Below are 12,500 nucleotides of genomic sequence, written 5' to 3'. Positions count from 1 at the left end.
AGAAATGGGGGGAGGATAGGGAGGGGACCAACCATATAGAAGGGAAGGGGAAGGTGTTAGGGGGACGTTGGCCTGGAAACCGGGAAAGGGAATAACATTTGAAATGTAAAAAAATATATATCCATTTTAATAAAGATAGAAAAAATACCTTGCTCATAATGTATTAGGCCAAGAAAGAAAGTTTAGTAAATCTATGCTTACTTCAGAATACTGACCGTATTCATTCTTACCAATATATTGTGCAACATATAGTGACAGGAATATTCATAAAAATAATAAATGTTTAGAAGTTAAACAAGGGTTTCATTATTGTATATCTAGGCCAAGAAGAAATTAAAGAGAACCATCAAAAACTTCTGGAGGAAATTTAAATGTAAGTTCAGGATACTTCTGCTTATGGACAAATATGAAGGCTTTCTATTTCAAAGAAGCATTACTATAGATTACACAGAGTTATTGAAGATCATAATATAAATAAGCTTTATATTATGCTAACAACTTTAAATATATGCTAACAACTTAGAAAACATAGATGCAAGACATTGCTTTAAGTATGAAGAATAAATATACTCTGGAAACCATAGAAGATACCAGTAACAAGTGATGAGGCTGAATCAGAAATTATGTCTCCCATCAAAGAAATCTGGGGAGAAATTATTTTATGATATAATACTATCTATCATTTCCAGATAGAATAATATCAATCTTTTTTCCTCTCTAATAAGAAAAATGATTGTTATTAGTCATAGCTAGTTGAATGACTTATTTGAAAGAGTCATTAATATATTTATATTAAAATAATTTAACCTGTGTTGGAAGTATGAGAATATTATCATTCTGGAAAAAAATATGTAGAAAAATGTAGCAACTTTGTAAAACAAAATAATATAGAAAAAGCAAGATCATAAAAGAAAAATATAATAAATATAGTAAATAAAATTAAAATGTGCAGCAATTGAACATAATCTTCAGGAAATGAATAATTGTAGCCATAATCTTGGAAAACTTATATCTGAAACTGTATTATATCCAACATATTAAAATTAAAACTAAAATTTTTAAAGCTATAAAACATTTAATGAATGCCAACAGAAGCAAACATGTCATTACTTCCAGAACATGAACATGAAGTTCAAGAGATCTCCTTGGAAACTCTCACTTAATTAATTACAACAAAATAATTACAAAAAGCTGATCAAAATGTGCATCCAATTTCATTAATTTGTAGGGTACTCATCACCCTCCTTTGGACAAGCAGGTGAGCCCAGAACATGAAATCTTTTTCTGGAACAAAATTTGACAGAGCCAGCAGGTGATATAAAAATGCCCAATTCTTCGTGAAAACAGAATCTCTCTATTAATTGTGAATTAGGTCTGTCTTGGGGCTAAGTACAAAACAGGAAGTATCCAGTGTTCTCAGTATAAATATCCAACAACAAAATGACTCTTTCTCTTTCTAGAGGAGTGGAAATAAATGTTTTGAAATATTTGTTAAACACACATTGAAGTGCTTCCTGAACTTGACAAGAGTGGTTCCCAAGATTACCTGATATGATGGAATGAAAATTACTGTGCTACCTCTCATGATCTATTTCAAATGCCCTTGCAGATTAGGAGAGTAACCAGGCCAGTTCAGACAGCCAACAGGGTCTCCAGGAAGGGGCTGAGGAATAAATAAAGAAAAGACAATTGGACAACATGTTAACACGATTCCATCCAGTTCTAAAGCTGAAGTATTTTTATATTTTTCCTGTCTGCTCTTATACCATTATAGGTACATGCAAAGAATAGGTCAGTTCTTACATTAAAAACAAAGTAGTCAAGGAAAAAGCAAGGCAATAAACAAAGCCTTTTGGTCACTGTGTCTAGGGCCTCATCATGGTGGCCAAGATACAAGGAATACAATACATTCCTCGGGTGTATTTAACTTAAACCTACTTTTTTGTCCTAGCCTAATGTCAAATTCCTGCCAAATTCCTAGAAACATCCTTATAAACTTCCCACAGTAGAGTAAAACAAAATCCTGACCCTTAACATGCCATTGTGGAATACTTGTCTGCCTAGACTGCAACTACCATGTAACAGGATTATGGAAAGAGTTCTTCGTTCATGTCAAATTTGAGGAGAAAAGCCTGTCTAGGTGAACAAGAAAATTCATACTAGGAACTAACTCACCATAGGGATTATTTCTTTTCTTAATTTTTTTTGGAAAAAATTCTTTTATTGGATATTTTTAATTTACATTCAAATGTTATTCCCTTTCCCAGTTTCCCTTCTCTTAAGCCCCCTTTCCATCCCCATCCACCTTCTTCTATAAGGGAGCTTGCTCTCCCCAACCAACCTCTAGTTCCTGCCTCCTGCTGAACAATCTCTCACACTGGGTGGTGGGGGGAGTGTTCAGGCTTGTCAGAACCAAGGGCTTCACCTTTCATTCTTGCCCAACAAGGCCATCTTCTGTTACATATGCAGCTGTAGCCATGAGTCTGTCCATGTGTACTCTTTGGGTAGTGCCAGTCCCTGGCAGCTCTGGTTGGTTGTTATTGTTGTTATTATGGGGTTGCAAGACCCTTCAGCTCCTTCAATCCTGTCTCTAACTCCCCCAACAGAGACCCTCTTCTCAGATCAATGGTTTGCTTCTAGCATTCTCCTCTGTATTTGCCATGCTCTGCCTGACTCAGCCTTTTAGGAGACTGCTCGGTCGGGCTCCTGTCATCATGCACTTCTTGGCTTCATCAATATTGTATAGTATTGGTGGAGAGATATATATGTATATATGTATACATATATATGGGATGGACCCCAGGTGGGGCAGATCCTGAATGTCCATTTCTTCAGTCTCTGCTCCAAACTTTATATCCATATCTCCTCCTATGAATATTTTTATCCCCCCTTTTAAGAAGGACTGAAGCATCCTCACTTTGGTTGTCCTTCTTCTTGATCTCCATGTGGTCTGTGGATTGTATCTTGGATAACTCGAGGTTTTTGTCTAACATCCACTTATTAGTGAATGTATATTATAAGTGTTTTACTTTGTGATTAATCGGGTTACCTTAGTCAGGATGATATTTTCTAATTTTATTTATTTGCTAATAAATTTTATAAAGTCATTATTATTGATAGCTGAGAAGTACTCCACTGTGTAGATGTACAATATTTTCTGTAACCATTACTCTTTGAAGGGGATATGGGTTCTTTCCAGCTTTAGACTATCATAAATAAAGCTACTATGAACATAGTGGAGCATGGGTCTTTTTTGTATGTTGAAGCATTTTTTTGGGTATATGCCCTCAAGTGCTATAGCTGAGTCCTTAGGTAGAACAATGTCCATTTTTCTGAGGAAACTCCAGATTGATTACTTGAGTGGTGGTACCACCTTTCAATCCCACCAAAGAATGTAGGAGTCTTCCTCATTCTCTACATGCTTACCAGCATTTGTTGTCACCTGAGATTTTGATCTTAGCCATTCTGACTGGTGTGAGGTGAAATCTCAGGGTTGTTTTGATTTGCATTTCCCTGATGACTAAGGATGTTGAACATTTCTTTAGGTACTTCTCAGTCATGATATTCATCACATGGGAATTCTTTGTTTAGCTCTTTACCCCATTTTTAATAGGGTTATTTGGCTCTCTGGAGTAAATTATTTAAGTTCTTGATATATATTGGATATTAGACCTATATTAGACATAGTATTGGTAAAGATATTTTTCTAATCTGTTGGTTGCTACTTTGTCCTAATAACATTTTCCTTGCCTTACAGAAGCTTTGCAGTTTTATGAGGTCCCATTTATTGATTTTTGATCTTAGAGCAAAAGCTATGGGTGTTTTGTACAGGAAATTTTCCCCAGTGTCTAAATATAAGGCTTTTCTCAGCTTTTCTTCTACTAGATTGAATGTATCTGGTTTTAAGGAATTGGACTTTAGCTTTGTACAGGGCTATAACAATGGCTTAATTTGCATTCTAATACATGCTAGCCTCCAGTTGAATCACTACCATTTGTTGAAAATGCTATCTTTTTTCCACTGGATGATTTAGTCACTTTGTTGAAGATCAAGGGAGCCTAGATATGTGGCTTCATTTCAGGGTCTTCAATTCTATTCCATTGATCTACCGGCCTCTCTGTACCATACAGTTTTATTTTTATTTTTTTTTAATTTTTTTTTATTAACTTGAGTATTTCTTATATACATTTCGAGTGTTATTCCCTTTCCCGGTTTCCGGGCAAACATCCCCCTCCGCCCTCCCCTTCCTTATGGGTGTTCCCCTCCCAACCCTCCCCCCATTGCCGCCCTCCCCCCCATAGTCTAGTTCACTGGGGGTTCAGTCTTAGCAGGACCCAGGGCTTCCCCTTCCACTGGTGCTCTTACTAGGATATTCATTGCTACCTATGGGGTCAGAGTCCAGGGTCAGTCCATGTATAGTCTTTAGGTAGTGGCTTAGTCCCTGGAAGCTCTGGTTGCTTGACATTGTTGTACATATGGGGTCTCGAGGCCCTTCAAGCTCTTCCAGTTCTTTCTCTGATTCCTTCAACGGGGGTCCTATTCTCAGTTCAGTGGTTTGCTGCTGGCATTAGCCTCTGTATTTGCTGTATTCTGGCTGTGTCTCTCAGGAGCGATCTACATCCGGCTCCTGTCGGTCTGCACTTCTTTGCTTCATCCATCTTGTCTAATTGGGTGGCTGTATATGTATGGGCCACATGTGGGGCAGGCTCTGAATGGGTGTTCCTTCTGTGTCTGTTTTAATCTTTGCCTCTCCCTTCCCTGCCAAGGGTATTCTTTTTCCTCATTTAGAGAAGGAGTGAAGCATTCACATTTTGATCATCCGTCTTGAGTTTCATTTGTTCTAGGCATCTAGGGTAATTCAAGCATTTGGGCTAATAGCCACTTATCAATGAGTGCATACCATGTATGTCTTTCTGTGATTGGGTTAGCTCACTCAGGATGATATTTTCCAGTTCCAACCATTTGCCTACGAATTTCATAAACTCGTTGTTTTTGATAGCTGAGTAAGATTCCATTGCGTAGATGTACCACATTTTCTGTATCCATTACTCTGTTAAAGGGCATCTGGGTTCTTTCCAGTTTCTGGCTATTATAAATAAGGCTGCAATGAACATAGTGGAGCACGTGTCACTTTTATATGTTGAGGCATCTTTTGGGTATATGCCCAAGAGAGGTATAGCTGGATCCTCAGGCAGTTCAATGTCCAATTTTCTGAGGAACCTCCAGACTGATTTCCAGAATGGTTGTACCAGTCTGCAATCCCACCAACAATGGAGGAGTGTTCCTCTTTCTCCACATCCTCGCCAGCATCTGCTGTCACCTGAGTTTTTGATCTTAGCCATTCTCACTGGTGTGAGGTGAAATCTCAGAGTTGTTTTGATTTGCATTTCCCTTATGACTAAAGATGTTGAACATTTCTTTAGGTGTTTCTCAGCCATTCCGCATTCCTCAGCTGTGAATTATTTGTTTAGCTCTAAACCCCATTTTTTAATAGGGTTATTTGTTTCCCTGCGGTCTAACTTCTTGAGTTCTTTGTATATTTTGGATATAAGGCCTCTATCTGCTGTAGGATTGGTAAAGATTTCCCAATCTGTTGGTTGCAGTTTTGTCCTAACCACAGTGTCCTTTGCCTTACAGAAGCTTTGCAGTTTTATGAGATCCCATTTGTCGATTCTTGATCTTAGAGCATAAGCCATTGGTGTTTTGTTCAGGAAATTTTTTCCAGTGCCCATGTGTTCCAGATGCTTCCCTAGTTTTTCTTCTATTAGTTTGAGTGTGTCTGGTTTGATGTGGAGGTCCTTGATCCACTTGGACTTAAGCTTTGTACAGGGTGATAAGCATGGATCGATCTGCATTCTTCTACATGTTGCCCTCCAGTTGAACCAGCACCATTTGCTGAAAATGCTATCTTTTTTCCATTGGATGGTTTTGGCTCCTTTGTCAAAAATCAAGTGACCATAGGTGTGTGCCTTCATTTCTGGGTCTTCAATTCTATTCCATTGGTCTATTTGTCTGTCTCTGTACCAATACCATGCAGTTTTTATCACTATTGCTCTGTAATACTGCTTGAGTTCAGGGATAGTGATTCCCCCTGAAGTCCTTTTATTGTTGTGGATAGCTTTAGCTATCCTGGGTTTTTTGTTATTCCAGATGAATTTGCAAATTGTTCTGTCTAACTCCTTGAAGAATTGGATTGGTATTTTGATGGGGATTGCATTGAATCTGTAGATTGCTTTTGGTAAAATGGCCATTTTTACTATATTAATCCTGCCAATCCATGAGCATGGGAGATCTTTCCATCTTCTGAGGTCTTCTTCAATTTCTTTCCTCAGTGTCTTGAAGTTCTTATTTTACAGAACTTTTACTTGCTTGGTTAAAGTCACACCGAGGTACTTTATATTATTTGGGTCTATTATGAAGGGTGTCGTTTCCCTAATTTCTTTCTCGGCTTGTTTCTCTTTTGTATAGAGGAAGGCAACTGATTTATTTGAGTTAATTTTATACCCAGCCACTTTGCTGAAGTTGTTTATCAGCTTTAGTAGTTCTCTGGTGGAACTTTTGGGATCACTTAAATATACTGTCATATCATCTGCAAATAGTGATATTTTGACCTCTTCTTTTCCGATCTGTATCCCCTTGATCTCCTTTTGTTGTCTGATTGCTCTGGCTAGAACTTCAAGAACTATATTGAATAAGTAGGGAGAGAGTGGGCAGCCTTGTCTAGTCCCTGATTTTAGTGGGATTGCTTCAAGTTTCTCTCCATTTAGTTTAATGTTAGCAACTGGTTTGCTGTATATGGTTTTTACTATGTTTAGGTATGGGCCTTGCATTCCTATTCTTTCCAGGAGTTTTATCATGAAGGGGTGTTGAATTTTGTCAAATGCTTTCTCAGCATCTAATGAAATGATCATGTGGTTCTGTTCTTTCAGTTTGTTTATATACTGGATCACGTTGATGGTTTTCCGTATATTAAACCATCCTTGCATGCCTGGGATGAAGCCTACTTGATCATGGTGGATGATTGTTTTGATGTGCTCTTGAATTCGGTTTGCCAGAATTTTGTTGAGTATTTTTGCGTCGATATTCATAAGGGAAATTGGTCTGAAGTTCTCTTTCTTTGTTGTGTCTTTGTGTGGTTTACGTATAAGAGTAATTGTGGATCGTAGAAGGTATTCGGTAGTCATCCATCTGTTTCATTTTGTGGAATAGTTTGGAAAATATTGGTATGAGGTCTTCTATGAAGGTTTGATAGAATTCTGCACTAAACCCGTCTGGACCTGGGCTCTTTTTTGTTGGGAGACCTTTAATGACTGCTTCTATTTCCTTAGGAGTTATGGGGTTGTTTAACTGGTTTATCTGTTCCTGATTTAACTTCGATACCTGGTATCTGTCTAGGAAATTGTCCATTTCCTGAAGATTTTCAAATTTTGTTGAATATAGGTTTTTATAGTAAGATCTGATGATTTTTTGAATTTCCTCTGAATCTGTAGTTATATCTCCCTTTTCATTTCTGATTTTGTTAATTTGGACGCACTCTCTGTGTCCTCTCGTTAGTCTGACTAAGTGTTTATCTATCTTCTTGATTTTCTCAAAGAACCAACTTTTGGTATTGTTGATTCTTTCTATGGTCCTTTTTGTCTCTACTTGTTTGATTTCAGCTCTGAGTTTGATTATTTCCTGCCTTCTACTCCTCCTGGGTGTATTTGCTTCTTTTCTCCTAGAGCTTTTAGGTGTGCTGTCAAGCTGCTGACATATGCTCTTTCCTGTTTCTTTCTGCAGGCACTCAGTGCTATGAGTTTTCCTCTTCGCACAGCTTTCATTGTGTCCCATAAGTTTGGGTATGTTGTACCTTCATTTTCATTAAATTCTAAAAAGTTTTTAATTTCTATCTTTATTTCTTCCTTGATCAGGTTATCATTGAGTAGAGCATTGTTCAATTTCCACGTATATGTGGGCATTCTTCCCTTATTGTTATTGAAGACAAGTTTTAGGCCGTGGTGGTCTGATAGCACGCATGGGATTATTTCTATCTTTCTGTACCTGTTGAGGCCCGTTTTTTGACCAATTATATGGTCAATTTTGGAGAAAGTACCATGAGGAGCTGAGAAGAAGGAATATCCTTTTGCTTTAGGATAGAATGTTCTATAAATATCCGTTAAGTCCATTTGGCTCATGACTTCTCTTAGTCTGTCGACATCACTGTTTAATTTCTGTTTCCATGATCTGTCCATTGATGAGAGTGGGGTGTTGACATCTCCCACTATTATTGTGTGAGGTGCAATGTGTGTTTTGATCCTTAGTAAGTTTTCTTTTACGTATGTATGTGCCCTTGTATTTGGGGCATAGATATTTAGGATTGAGAGTTCATCTTGGTGGATTTTTCCTTTGATGAATATGAAGTGTCCTTCCTTATCTTTTTTCATGACTTTTAGTTGAAAATTGTTTTTATTTGATATTAGAATGGCTACTCCAGCTTGCTTCTTCTGACCATTTGCTTGGAAAGTTGTTTTCCAGCCTTTCACTCTGAGGTAGTGTCTGTCATTGTCTCTGAGGTGTGTTTCCTGTAGGCAGCAGAATGCAGGGTCCTCGTTGCGTATCCAGTTTGTTAATCTATTTCTTTTATTGGGGAGTTGAGGCCATTGATGTTGAGAGATATTAAGGAATAGTGATTATTGCTTCCCGTTATATTCATATTTGGATGTGAGGTTATGTTTGTGTGCTTTCACTCTCTTTGTTTTGTTGCCAAGACGATTAGTTTCTTGCTTCTTCTAGGGTATAGCTTGCCTCCTTATGTTGGGCTTTACCATTTATTATCCTTTGTAGTGCTGGATTTGTAGAAAGATATTGTGTAAATTTGGTTTTGTCATGGAATATCTTGGTTTCTCCATCTATGTTAATTGAGAGTTTTGCAGGATACAGTAACCTGGGCTGGCATTTGTGTTCTCTTACGATCTGTATGACATCAGTCCAGGATCTTCTGGCCTTCATAGTTTCTGGCGAGAAGTCTGGTGTGATTCTGATAGGTCTGCCTTTATATGTTACTTGACCTTTTTCCCTTACTGCTTTTAATATTCTTTCTTTATTTTGTGCGTTTGGTGTTTTGACAATTATGTGACGGGAGGTGTTTCTTTTCTGGTCCAATCTATTTGGAGTTCTGTAGGCTTCTTGTATGTCTATGGGTATCTCTTTTTTTAGGTTAGGGAAGTTTTCTTCTATGATTTTGTTGAAGATATTTACTGGTCCTTTGAGCTGGGAGTCTTCACTCTCTTCTATACCTATTATCCTTAGGTTTGATCTTCTCATTGAGTCCTGGATTTCCTGTATGTTTTGGACCAGTAGCTTTTTCTGCTTTACATTATCTTTGACAGTTGAGTCAATGATTTCTATGGAATCTTCTGCTCCTGAGATTCTCTCTTCCATCTCTTGTGTTCTGTTGGTGAAGCTTGTATCTACAGCTCCTTGTCTCTTCTTTTGGTTTTCTATATCCAGGGTTGTTTCCATGTGTTCTTTCTTGATTGCTTCTATTTCCATTTTTAATTCCTTCAACTGTTTGATTGTGTTTTCCTGGAATTCTTTCAGGGATTTTTGTGATTCTTTCAGGGATTTTTGCGATTCCTCTCTGTAGGCTTCTACTTGTTTATTAATGTTTTCCTGTGTTTCCCTAAGGGAGTTCTTCACGTCTTTCTTGAAGTCCTCCAGCAACATGATCAAATATGATTTTGAAACTAGATCTTGCTTTTCTGGTGTGTTTGGATATTCCATGTTTCTTTTGGTGGGAGAATTGGGCTCCGATGATGGCATGTAGTCTTGGTTTCTCTTGCTTGTGTTCCTGCGCTTGCCTCTTGCCATCAGATTATCTCTAGTGTTACTTTGTTCTGCTATTTCTGACAGTGGCTAGACTGTCCTATAAGCCTGTGTGTCAGGAGTGCTGTAGACCTGTCTTCCTCTCTTTCAGTCAGTTATGGGGACAGAGTGTTCTGCTTTCGGGCATGTAGTTTTTTCTCTCTACAGGTCTTCAGCTGTTTTTGTGGGCCTGTGTCTTGAGTTCACCAGGCAGCTTTCTTGCAGCAGAAAAGTTTGTCTTACCTGTGGTCCCGAGGCTCAAGTTCGCTCATGGGGTGCTCCCCACGGGCTCTTTGGGGAGGCAGCAACCAGGAAGACCTGTGCCGCCCCTTCCGGGAGCTTCAGTGCACCAGGGTTCCAGATGGCCTTTGGTGTTTTCCTCTGGCGTCCGAGATGTATGTACAGAGAGCAGTCTCTTCTGGTTTTCCAGGCTTGTCTGCCTTTCTGAAGGTTTAGCTCTCCCCCCCACGGGATTTGGGTGCAGAGAACTGTTTATCCGGTCTGTTTCCTCTACAGTTTTATTTTTTATCACTATTGCTCTCTAGTACTGTTTGAAGTCAGGAATGATGATTTCCCTAGACATTTTTTTATTGTTGAGTATAGTTTTTGTTATCCTGAGGTTTTTGTTATTCCAAATGAATTTGCAAATTGATCTTTAAATCTATGAAGAATTGAATTAATATTGATGGGGATTACATTGAATCTGTAGATGGCTTTTGGCAAAATGGCCATTTTTACTGTATTAATCCTGCCAGTTCATGAGTATTGGAGAACTTTCATCTTCTAAGATCATTCTTTCTTCGGAGATTTCAATTTATTTCTTCAGAGACTTGAAATTCTTGTCATGCAGAATTTACACTTCCTTGGTTAGAGTCACACGAAGGTGTTTTATGTTATTTGTGCTATTGTGGAGGGTGTCATTTCCCTAATTTCTTTCTCAGCCTCTTTATCCTTTAGTATAGGAAGGCTACTGATTTCTTAGAGTTAATTTTATATCAAGCTGCTGTGCTAAAGTCCTTTATCAGGTTCAGGAGTTCTCTGGTGAAACATTGAGAGTCACTTAAGTATACTAATATATCATCTCCAAATAGTGATATTTTGACTTCTTCCTTTCCCTTTGTATAATTTTTTACTTCCTTTTGTTGTCTGATTTCTCTGGCTAGGAGTTGAGTACTATATTGAATAAGTAGGGAGAGAGTAGGCAGCCTTTTCTAGTTCCTGATTTTAGTGGGATTGCTCAAGTTTCTCTCCATTTAGTTTAATGTTGGCTACTTGTTTGCTGTATATTGCTTTTAGTACATTTAGGTATGGGTGTTGAATTCCTGATCTTTCCAAGACTTTTATCATGAAGGGGTGTTGAGTTTTGTCAAATGCTTCCTCAGCATCTAATGAGATGATGATGTGTTCTTTTTTCTTTGAGTTTGTTTAGATAGTAGATTATGTTGATGCATTTCTGTACATTGAACAATCCTTGCATCCCTGGGATGAAGCCAACTTGTTCATGGTATATGATTGTTTCGATTTGTTCTTGGATTTGGTTTGCAAGAAATTTATTGAGTATTTTCATGTCAATGTTTATAAGGGAAATCAGTCTGAAATTCTCTTTCTTTGTTGATTTAGGTATAAACATAATTGTGGCTTCATAGAAGGAATTGTGTACTGTACCTTCTGTTTCTATTTTGTGCAATAGTTTGGACAGTATTGGTATGAGGTCTTCTATGAAGGTCTGATAGAATTCAGCACTAAACCCATCTTGTTGTGGGCTTTATTTGGTAGGGAGATTTTAATAACTGCTTTTATTTCTTTAGGAGTCATGAGACTCTTTAGATAGTTTATCTGGTCCTGGTTTAACTTTGGTACATGACATTTTTCTAGAAAATTGTCAAGTCCATCCAGATTTTCCAGTTTGGTTGAATATATGCTTTAGTAGTCAGACCTGATGATTGTTTAAATTTCCTCAGATTCTCTTTTCATGTCTCCCTTTTCATTTCTGATTTTGTTAATTTGGAAAAACTCTCTATGACTTCTTTGTATTTTGGATAAGAGTGTATGTATCTAATTGATTTTCTCAAAGAAACAGCTTTTGTTTTTTATTGATACTTTGTATAATTCATTTTTCTACATGATTGATTTCAGCACTGAGTTTGATTATTTCCCACCTTCCATTCCTCTTGAGTGTACTTGCTTCTCTGTTTTAGAGCTTTTAGTTGTCATGTCAAGCTGGTAATATATACATGCTTTCTCCTGTTTCTTTTTGGAAGCTTTCAGAGCTAAGAGTTTTTCTTTTAGCACTGTTTTCATTATTTCAAGTAAGACTATGTGTGTTGGGCCTTCATTTTCATTAAATTCTAAAAAGACTTTCAATTCTTTTTTTATTTCTTTCTTGTCCAAGTTATTGATAGAGCATTGTTTAACTTCCACATATATGTGGGTTTTTTGGCATTTTCGTTTTCATTAAAAACCAGTCTTAGTCCATGGTGAACTGATAGGATCCATGGGATTATTTCTATCTTTTTGAATTTTTGAGGTCTGTTTTGTAACCAATTATATGCTTAATTTTTGAGAAGGTACAATGAGGTGCTGAGAAGAATTTATATCTTTTTGTTTTAGATGAAATGTTCTGTTAAATCCTTTAGGTCCACAACTTTTGTTAGCTT

General features: G+C 37.4%; 1 long non-coding RNA gene across 2 annotated transcripts in view; it reads right to left on the bottom strand.

Moving 5' to 3' along the window:
* Positions 1 to 12,500, bottom strand: part of LOC108350673 (uncharacterized) — an 86,339-nt gene that overhangs the window by 33,425 nt on the left and 40,414 nt on the right. The window contains exons 1-2 of one of the 2 annotated variants that reach the window (XR_015687214.1): positions 2,342 to 2,372; positions 1,547 to 1,663 (exon numbers count right to left, since the gene is read on the bottom strand). This is a non-coding gene — a long non-coding RNA (uncharacterized LOC108350673). Of the gene's footprint in view, positions 1 to 1,546; positions 1,664 to 2,341; positions 2,373 to 12,500 lie in introns of those variants that run through there. The other variant, XR_015687213.1, reaches the window with a different exon arrangement.

Source organism: Rattus norvegicus, chromosome 4 (genome assembly GCF_021556685.1).
Source record: "Rattus norvegicus strain SHRSP/BbbUtx chromosome 4, alternate assembly SHRSP_T2T, whole genome shotgun sequence".
In the NCBI taxonomy this organism is placed as follows: Eukaryota; Metazoa; Chordata; class Mammalia; order Rodentia; family Muridae; genus Rattus; species Rattus norvegicus.
Note: the sequence above shows the minus strand (reverse complement) of the source record. Positions and strands in the feature narration are given on the sequence as shown.